The following is an 11174-nucleotide window of genomic DNA, read 5'->3' on the forward strand; positions in this document are numbered from 1 at the left end:
ACTAAAAGAGCCTGCTAATTTCTCACAGCTAGAAGAGTTCAAGTAGTAAAGGCCTGTGTTTTTGGTGCTGACAATCCAAAGTCCCAGCCTCACTGAGGACCATGGTGTCTGCATGTATGTGGCCACTGATTGTTACATGAACACCTCACTACTTTATTTAATTGGATTTATAAAAACAAGTTGAAAAAAAAAAAAACTACTCACAGACACTAGGTACCCATTAAAATTGTTTAATCACACAAACTTTATGGTTTGGGCTTCTCTCTAGAAAATATGTAATCTTTTCCAACAGAGATAATGTAAATTAAAGCTGCTGTAGGATTACCCAACAAATCATAGATCATAGAATATCAGGGTTGGAAGGTCATCTAGTCCAACCCCCTGCTCGAAGCAGGACCAATTCCCAGTTAAATCATCCCAGCCAGGGCTTTGTCAAGCCTGACCTTAAAAACCTCTAAGGAAGGAGATTCTACCACCTCCCTAGGTAACGCATTCCAGTGTTTCACCACCCTCCTAGTGAAAAAGTTTTTCCTAATATCCAATCTAAACCTCCCCCACTGCAACTTGAGACCATTACTCCTCGTTCTGTCATCTGCTACCATTGAGAACAGTCTAGAGCCATCCTCTTTGGAACCCCCTTTCAGGTAGTTGAAAGCAGCTATCAAATCCCCCCTCATTCTTCTCTTCTGCAGGCTAAACAATCCCAGCTCCCTCAGCCTCTCCTCATAAGTCATGTGTTCCAGACCCCTAATCATTTTTGTTGCCCTTCGCTGGACTCTCTCCAATTTATCCACATCCTTCTTGTAGTGTGGGGCCCAAAACTGGACACAGTACTCCAGATGAGGCCTCACCAATGTCGAATAGAGGGGAACGATCATGTCCCTCGATCTGCTTGCTATGCCCCTACTTATACATCCCAAAATGCCATTGGCCTTCTTGGCAACAAGTGCACACTGCTGACTCATATCCAGCTTCTCGTCCACTGTCACCCCTAGATCCTTTTCCGCAGAACTGCTGCCTAGCCATTCGGTCCCTAGTCTGTAGCTGTGCATTGGGTTCTTCCGTCCTAAGTGCAGGACCCTGCACTTATCCTTATTGAACCTCATCAGATTTCTTTTGGCCCAATCCTCCAATTTGTCTAGGTCCTTCTGTATCCTATCCCTCCCCTCCAGCATATCTACCACTCCTCCCAGTTTAGTATCATCCGCAAATTTGCTGAGAGTGCAATCCACACCATCTTCCAGATCATTTATGAAGCTATTGAACAAAACCGGCCCCAGGACCGACCCTTGGGGCACTCCACTTGATACCGGCTGCCAACTAGACATGGAGCCATTGATCACTACCCGTTGAGCCCGACAATCTAGCCAGCTTTCTACCCACCTTATAGTGCATTCATCCAGCCCATACTTCCTTAACTTGCTGACAAGAATACTATGGGAGACCGTGTCAAAAGCTTTGCTAAAGTCAAGAAACAATACATCCACTGCTTTCCCTACATCCACAGAACCAGTAATCTCATCATAAAAGGCGATTAGATTAGTCAGGCATGACCTTCCCTTGGTGAATCCATGCTGGCTGTTCCTGATCACTTTCCTCTCATGCAAGTGCTTCAGGATTGATTCTCTGAGGACCTGCTCCATGATTTTTCCAGGGACTGAGGTGAGGCTGACTGGCCTGCAGTTCCCAGGATCCTCCTTCTTCCCTTTTTTAAAGATTGGCACTACTTTAAATGATTGGTTTGTAGAATGCTGCTATATCTTGTGGTCATAAAAAGCAATTATATATACACAGCTTATGTAAAGAATTTATATATGCCAATTAAAATTGCAAGCTGGTGACCTTGAGCTGACCTTTTAGAGAACTATGACTGCTTGATCCTTTCTTCATGTAGTCATATGAGCATATAATGGAAAATTCCATGCTGACATGTCAAGCAAGCTGCAAATCAAAGGAATGAATGATGATCCATGTCAGCAAACCGTATATCATTTCATGTTTTTATATATATATATATATGAGCCAGTCCAATCTTCCTCTTCTCTGGCAACTTGACAAGAATGTGAGGAATCTCACCCATAGCAGGACCACAGAAGTGGGAGGCAACTCAGTGACTAATTCCCAAATTGCCCTTCATGACAACTTAGGACACCATAAATAGTAAGGCTGGCCCTTGATAACCCACTCCTTCCCCATTTGTCTGTCTTAGCATCATAGAAGAAGGGACCTCAATATGTCATCTAGTCCAGTCCCTTGCACTCAAGGAAGGACTATATAATAACTAGATCATTTCTGACAGGTGTTTGTCTAACTTGTTTTTAAAAACTTCCAATGATGGACATTTCACAGCCTCCCTAGGCAACTTGTTCCAGTGCTTAACGACCCCAGACAGTTAGGATGCTTTTCCTAATATCCAATCTAAACCACTTTCAGAAGCCGTCCCAGAATGCCCCACAGTGACAGTACAGTTGGTACAAACACTCCTGGTGAGGACACACACCCGCTGACACAAGGATTGTAGTGTGGACATGCAAAAACTGTTCAAGTACTGCAGTGGCTGTATGCTGACATAATTTAGGTTGACATAATTTCATAGTGTAGACATGCCCATAGAATGGAAGAATTACTTCTCCTGTCTTGCTTACAACACTCCTGCTGATACATCCCAGAATGTTTACTTTTTTGCAACAGTGTTACACTGCTGACTCATATTATCTTGTGGTCCACTACAATCCCCAGATCCCTTTCCACAGTCCACAGAAGCCCTTTCTGAGCTTCGGGGGAGGTACCCACAGGTGAGGGCAGTGCGCAGAGCCCTCTGCCCCTCCAGCCCCCAGGGGCCGCAGGGACATGGTGCCAGCTGCTTCTGGGAGCGGCGTGGGGCCAGGGCAGGTGGGGAACCTGCCTTAGCCGCGCACTGCTCCCACCCCGGAGCTGCTCAAGGTAAGTGGCGCTGGGCCGGAGCCCGCACCCTGAACCCCTTCTGCACCCCAACCCCATGCCCTGAGCACCCTGCCATACCCCGCATCCCTCCTGCACCCCAACCCCATGCCTTGAGCACCATGCCGCACCCCGCAACCCTCCTGCACCCCAACCCCCTTCCCTGAGCCCCTTCCTGTACACTGCACCCCTCCTGCACCCCAACCCCCTGCCCTGAGTCCCCTTGTACACTCCGCACCCCCTCCCACACCCCGCACTCCCTCTCACATCCCAACCCCCTGCCCCAGCCCTACATTCATGGCCCTGCATGCAATTCCCCCACCCAGATGTGGCCCTCGGGCCAAAAAGTTTACCACCCCGATGTAGACTGTAAGATCATCAGGGCAGGCACTATCTCTTACTATGTGTAGTATGTACAGGGCCTACCATAATGGGGCCCAATCACTAGACAATACTGTACTATAATACAAATAATTAATAATAATAATAATTATTATTATTATTATTTCCTGAAGTGAAGACAAATGGAAGGCATATTTTCTTAGGAGTGGGATGATGTATAGTGCATATTTGAATGTATAATAAGCTACATATGCAAAAACAGGTTTGTACAATTGTGACAAAGGCTAAAATTTTGATCCTATATGAGGCAATTGTTAACTTGTAACTACATGTGTGTTTAGAGCATATGAAGTGCTGCATTTTATTTATTTATTTACTTTGATGTCCTTGTTTGTTTAATATAAAGTAGCAGCACATTTTAAACTCCTAGGAACCCTTATGTTCATGCTTGCTCCTAATTGTTGATCCCTGATTCAGCACTGGCAGGGATCAACAAAAGAACAGGTGGTAAGGCACAGCTATGCGAGAGAATTTATTTGTTCTGTTTACTATGAAATGATTTTGCAACTTTGCTCTGAACATTATACTGACCTTAAGCTAAAAGTAAGGTTTTGTTTTTGTTGGTGGAAGGCAACATATTCATCCCAGTAGGCACTGCCTCTGCAAAAAATTTACTGTCTATATCAGTGGTTCTCAAAAAAAAATGTTATGGACCACTTGAAAATTGCTGAGGGTCTCAGCAAACCACTTAATGATCTTTCCAAATGTTGTTTGACTGTTAGTTAACTATTGTAAAACACTTTGGATAAAAGCACTATATAAAAAAACCTTAATAATAATTTTTTTTGTTCTACAAATAAAAGCACACACCTCATATTTTAATATCAGTAGTCTTACCTTTCTAATGTGATGGATGTGCCCTCTCTCCCCTGCTGTGGCAGCCCCCAAGCTGGGCCTGGGAAGGAGGGAGGTCTCTCCCTCTCTCCCCCCCCAGCAGCCACAGAGCTCAGGCTGAGAAGGAGGGCTGTCTCTCCCCAGCAGCCACAGCCCTGGAGCTGGGGAAAGTTGCTTCTTTCTCTGGCCACCGCAGCTCTGCACATCCCAAATTCCTCTCACCCACTCTTCTCACCCCACTGCCCCCTCCCATCTACCCCCTATTCCCCCCCAAGACCACCACCTCACCTTACATGTGTGTCTTCTCCAGGGTCCAGACATCTAATTAGTGGAGCCATGCAGGCGTGGCTCCACTAATTAGGCGGGTGGCCCTTCATTCTCTCGAGTGCAGCTGCCCAGGCACACACCTTAAAGGGAACTATCCGCGGATCACCTGAATGGAGTTTGCGCACCACTGGTGGTTCACAGACCACAGTTTGAGAACCTCTGGTCTATATGAACCTTGTTCAACAAATTGCAAGTCAGAAAGTAATTCCTGAAAGTTTTGAAAACATAAGGTAATCTTTGCTGCCATCTTCTGGAAAATTATGTGTATATATGCCCAGGTATGCTGAACTCTGTCCTTTTCTGCCCTTGCAGATACACTCTGTTTAGTACTAGCTCAGCTACAACAATCACTGATAACCACTGACAGCAGTGGTTTAGTTTCATAGTGCAAGGGGACTCTTGTCCCCTTACTAAAGCTCAGTGGGCATGTTTTGGTTGGCTAGCTCCCGGTACCAAAAGGGGAAGGGTCGATGGGAAATCAGGACCCTGAGACTGACAGTCCCCAGGGGCAATGGGGAGAGGCCAATGCTCCAGGTCAGCTTGATTGACAGGGTGGGCAGGCTAATCAGGGAGTCAGGAGGCCAGGGTGGGTCCCGTCTTCTATGTGAGCTGGAATTGCCTGGGTCAGAGAGAGTGTGGCCAAGCTAAGGAAAGAGCAGGGGCCCAAGCTGAGCTGGGAAGCAGAGCCATGCCAGCCAGAGGGGCCAGAAAAGCAGCCCAGGAAGCAGGTCAGAGCTGGAAGCAGAGTCACAGAAGCAGCCCACAGAGCAGACCTGTCCTGGGGGGAGAGCTGCAGCCACAGAGCCAGAGACACAGCCCAGGGAGAGAGCAGATCCTGTGCTGGGAGCAGAGTTACAGCCACAAAGCCAGAGACACAGCCCAGGGAGAGAGCAGATCCTGTGCTGGGAGCAGAGCTGCAGCCACAGAGCCAGGTGTGGTGAGCAACTGGGGCCAGCCAAGGCAGGATCCTGGACAAAGGGCCAAGCGCAGAAAGACACCCCCAGCCAAGGGTCCTTGCAGGCCAGACTGGGAGGGGGACCTTAACCCAACGGGGGGCTGATGCTGGGAAGAAGGGTCCCACCACCCAAAGCCCGGAGGTGTGTGGCCACCACCAGAGCAAGTGTCCAACCTGCAGCCTCCCTGTAGCACAGCCAGGGACTTGGAAGGCCTGGGACCTAAAACGAACAGACTGTGAACTGCCCTGACGTTCCAGAGACACTGTAATGTTCCCTGCCACAGAGCGGGGTGATGTGTTTCCTTTAACCTTCTCATTTTGCCTTATTCTTTTTTAAATTAATTGTTGATTAAACAACTTGTATTTGCTTTAAATTGTATGTAATGATTAGTGGGTCAGGGAAGTCCCCAGTGCAGAGATAGTACCCCAGAGTGGGGACACCCTAGCCCTTATCCTAGGTGACCACAGCAGGGTTGGGGGTCGAGCCCCCCAGGAATCCTGGGCCCAACCTTGTCAGGGTTATGAGGTCTCTGCCAGACAGGAAAGTGGAAGAGAAGCCCTCAAGGGTAGGGAGGCCTCTGGGTAAAGGCAGTTGGAGCGAGGACTCAGATTCTTTCACTAGCCCACTTCACCGGGGTAGTGCAGAAGCCAGGAAAGTTCCCCACAATAGCAGGACCATTCCCCGGCTTGCTATAGGATAGATAAGACTCTGGAACCAGTATCTTTACTAACCACTCAGAAGTCAGGACAATGTGCTTTCTACCTTATGATCACAACTACAGAATGTCAGAGGGGTAGCTGTGTTAGTCTGTATCCACAAAAACAACGAGGAGTCCAGTGGCACCTTAAAGACTAACAGATTTATTTGGGCATAAGCTTTTGTGGGTAAAAAACCCACTTCTTCAGATGCATGGAGTGAAAATTACAGATACAGGCATAAATGTATTGTGACGGTGGTCCCCATAAGGCTTTATGGAGATACGCTTATGAATATATACATGATATAACTGGAATATGTTTTATGCTACATATGCCATGTAACATATCTATGTAAAGGTCATGATCTATTGAATATATTTGTCCTATTTGTATGCATGTATCATTGTTGTATTTGAAGTTATGAATATTGGCTGTATACTTGTTTGATTTTAAATAACCAGATCTGGTCTGCTTGTTTAGAAAGGAATTTGCAAGTTAAGTGTCCATTCAAGAAGCACTTAACGCACAATGGATCTTGGAAGGCTCCAATCCACATAAGAAGTCTTCCTGGAGACATTCAAGACAGCATGTGGGCGATGGCTGTTGCCTGTAAAAACTGAGTCATGCATGGATATGTGACTTGCCCATGTGACCCCAAAACTCCATTTTGTAGCTAGATTCTACACAGGGGGAGGGAGGGGTGTCCACCCACAAGAGAAAGTCTATTTAAACCCCTGGAAGACCCCTCCATTTTGTCTTCAGCTGGCTCAAGAGATAGCCTCTCCACCGCCAAGGATACCTGAAAGAAACTGGAACAAAGAACAGTAACTATAGGAGGTGTGAGTGATTGCTGGACCCAGACTAGAAGGAGTCTAGTCTGTAAAAGGAAGCTTACCAGAATTCCTCTGCGGGTAAGGTTTTATCTGTATTCAGTTTTCTTAGACATAGACTTGTGTGTTCTATTTTATTTTGCTTGGTAATTCACTTTGTTCTGTCTGTTACTACTTGGAACCACTTAAATCCTACTTTCTGTAAGTAAAAAGTGATTTTATTAAATATCAATTAACCCAGAGTATGTATTAATACCTGCGGGGGGCAAACAGCTGTGCATATATCTCTATCAGTGCTATAGAGGGGGAACAATTTATGAGTTTATCCTGTTTACGCTTTATACAGGGTAAAACGGATTTATTTGGGGTTTGGACCCCATTGGGAGTTGGGCATCTGAGTGTTAAAAGACAGGAACATTTCTTAAGCTGATTTCAGTTTAAGCCTACAGCTGTTAGGGGACATGGTTCAGACCTGGGTCTGGGTTTGCAGCAGGCTAGTGGGTCTGGCTCACACCAGGCAGGGCACTGAAGTCCCAGGCTGGGAGGGCAGGGAAAGCAGGGGCAGAAGTAGTCTTGGCACATCAGCTGGCAGTTCCCAAGGGGGTTTCTGTGATCCAACCCGTCACATATATATTGGCGCATGAAGAGAAGGGAGTTACCTTACAAGTGGAGAACTAGAGCTGAAGGCCAATGTAGTCAGGGTGGATGTAGTCCACTCCCAATAATTGATGAGGAGGTGTCAATACTACAGAGGGGTCTAGTGCTGAGATAATGAAATTCCTCCTGAAGGATAAAAAAAAAAAATGACACCATCAGAAACGTTTCTTCTCCACACATTCCAGAAATAAAAATTGTAGGCCCAGTGTGAACAGCATAAACCCACCTACACTCACAGCCTGGAACAGGTAGATCTTCACTTCTTCCCTCTGCAGCTGAAAAATACTCTCAGGGAGTGGAGGAACTGTCTCCAATCAAGTGAGAACTAATTCTGTATGTGAGAATGGAGGCAAGAAACCATCTTCCTGTGTAAAAGTAACTGGTTATATTTATGCTGAGTAATTTAGAATTCACCATCCTTCTTTTCAATTGACCAAACATGAAGCTATCCCAAAGGAGGGACAATACCTATCTTCAGGGCTGGCCTGAGACAATGCAGGCCTTCTATATATATCAAGGCAGGGCCCTGTAATGGTCTCAGAGGTACCCAGGACTGAAAGTCATTTTGTTACATCCCTGCCCCCCAACCTACAGCATGAGGGAGTCTTGCTTGTGCTTAACTGGATATCAGCTCCCTGACATCACCAGCTATTTAGCCACCCAAGCACTCTCCTCTGACCTATACCAGCCTTTGCTTTGCCTTGTAGGTTAACAATGGGTGCACCCCAATCCCTTTGAAGCATTCCCCCTGTAGTGTTAAGCCCCTTATAACTGAACACTCACAGAAATACCAGGCCTGCTGTTTCCAAAGGAACAGTATACACACTAGTTTATATGATTCAACTGAGAATCAGCGCCTTACTTAATATCACAGCACTGAGATATATTTATAGTGAAAACAACAATATGTTCCCTAGCCTCTGTTTGCCAGAAGCTGGGAATAGGGATGGATCACTTGATGCTTACCTGTTCTGTTCATGCCCTCTGGGGCACCTGGCATTGGCCACTGTCAGAGGACAGGATACTGGTCTAGATGGACCTTTGGTCTGACCCAGTATGGCTGTTCTTACATTCTTAAGTTTATTTTCAAGTGACAGCAAGTCAGGAAGTTGGAAACAAAAGGCTACATATAAAATAAAATCATAACATGCTTTCTAGAGACTAAATTTAACTGCTTAATCTCCTGTCTAAAGACATTTATTTCACCTCCAAGGTCCTCTGAAGTGTTTCAACCAAGGTTGGTTGAGATCCCATTTTGATGAATGTAAAGGCACTGCCTGTTTAACTCCTAGGGGCAGCATAAGGGAGTGTGTTGTTTGCCTTCTATTTATATCCCCAAAGTTCACTGATTGTCCCTCATGATTTCTTTTCCTGTGTGCTGCTTCCCTGTGGACTTCACATCTGTTTGATAACGTCATATGTAAATAGGCATCCATTGTGTTAGCTTGCAATGCTTAACTTACATCCGACAGAGAGAGAGATGAATAAACATCTCTTATCTGACAGAAAACCTTCTTCTCCACATCTGCTGTGATACAGAAGCTAAGAACATATTTTCAGTGTGTATACATAACTCCTTACATAGTATCTCTACATACATTTCACAGTAGTATTAATAAGCAGTGTGACCCCAGCTTTCGTTTAAGACCTCACATGACATTCTTTGGTGAACCAGAATGTACATACTGTACCAGAAACAGGACAGTTGGAGTTCACTGTATTAAAAATGCAAATGCTTATATACTATTTTGAGGTTGTATGGGGCTTCTTTATCAGGATGATAAGGTTAATGCAATCTTTGGAAGGTATTAGGAAAGCCAAAGGGCTTTTTGGAACAATATGTGTGAAGCGGGTTTCCTAAAAAGTACCTTGGGGTGAGGGGAATGCACATTTTTCCTACCCAAGCCAAACTTTTGAAGATGCATCATGTGGAGAGAGATCCACTGTGTACTAATGACCTGCTTCTGGAAACGCTAGATGGAAGATCCCTGAAATGTATAAAGTGTGGGCTGAATGTGCTTGTTCTCAGCTGAAGCTGTGATGAACCTATAACCAGAAGGAATCCAATTTGGGTGGAGGTTTGAGGGGCTATCCAAACCATGATCCACCTAAGGTTACAGTGATCTCTGGTAAGCTTATTAGCATGCATGTAGGTTCTTTTAGGGTAGGGTGACCAGATGTCCCGGTTTATAGGGACAGTCCCAATTTGAGGGGCTTTTTCTTATGTAGGCACCTATTACCCCCATCCCATCCCGGTTTTTTACACTTGCTATCTGGTCACCCTATTTTAGGGTTTTTAATATGTTTTTTTCTCTGTAATGCTTTCCCCCTTGAGAATAAAGTAGGCTTGCTTAGCAAGACCTGTGCGGTAATGGTAACTGTGGGCAGTCACACTGTTACCCACCTCTGAAGAGACAGCAAGCGGGCGGTGCCCTTAAGCAACTTGCCTGTGCTGGGTAGGACACAGTGAAGGCAGGGGACAGTGTCCTGAAGTACTGGGGGTCAGACAGAGGCGAGACGCGCGTCTCCACCCGAGAAACATCACGGGGGCTGGGGAGCTGGCAGCCGGAGAGTGGGCGCCCCTCGGCTGGACCCCTGAGGAGAAATCCACCGGCAGGGGCCTGACCTGTGACAGCGCGGCAGGGACCGCAACCCAGGGGGCCGAGGTCACGCCCTCAGAGCCATGCGGGTAAGTTCATGCCCGGGGCTGTCAAGACGCCCAAGTACGGCTGGGGGCAGAATCAGGCTGAGGAACGCGGATAGCTTGTGAGGTGGGGAGGAGGCTTCTCCCCATGACGGTGTGCGGGGGGCGCGCCCCTGGGGTGGAGCCCGGGTGTGGGGTTAGATCCGTGTGAGGGGACGCGGCTCCCGCCCCCGGCCATAGGCAGGGGACCAAGCCCCGCCCCTCGCCTCCCCTCCGAGGGGACCCGGCTCCCTCAGCAAGCGCGTGAGCGTCACCTCACCGGACCAACGGTCACAGGCGGCAGCGCGAGCTCCGCCGGCTCGGGCGCCAGGCACCGGAGGCAACGCGCTGCCTGCGCACGCGCCGGGTTCGCTCGGGCTCGGGTTCGGGCTCGGTCTGTTTCTATCCCGCCAGGCGGACACGGGCCCGGAGCAAAGGCTGGTTCCTTCGCCGGGTCCAAGCGCGGTGCCGCCAGCTGCCGTTTGGTGGAGGCTCCTCGAAGCGGGGAGGGGGAAGGGGCGCTTTGCCACATAGGCATTGCGGAGCGGAGGGGAGGGGAGCTGGCCAGGAACTGGGGGAGCTGGGAGTGACCCCCGAGCGGGAACTGGGAGAGCTGAGACACCCCCCGACAGGCTGTGGGGGGAGCTTGGCAGGAGAGGGGGGAGCTGAGTCACACACACACACACACCCCCCGACAGGCTGTGGGGGGAGCTTGGCAGGAGAGGGGGGAGCTGAGTCACACACACACACACACACCCCGACAGGCTGTGGGGGGAGCTTGGCAGGAGAGGGGGGAGCTGAGTCACACACACACACACACACCGACAGGCTGTGGGGGGAGCTTGGC

The sequence above is a fragment of the Lepidochelys olivacea genome (genome assembly GCF_965140295.1).
Source record: "Lepidochelys olivacea isolate rLepOli2 genome assembly, chromosome: 1".
In the NCBI taxonomy this organism is placed as follows: Eukaryota; Metazoa; Chordata; order Testudines; family Cheloniidae; genus Lepidochelys; species Lepidochelys olivacea.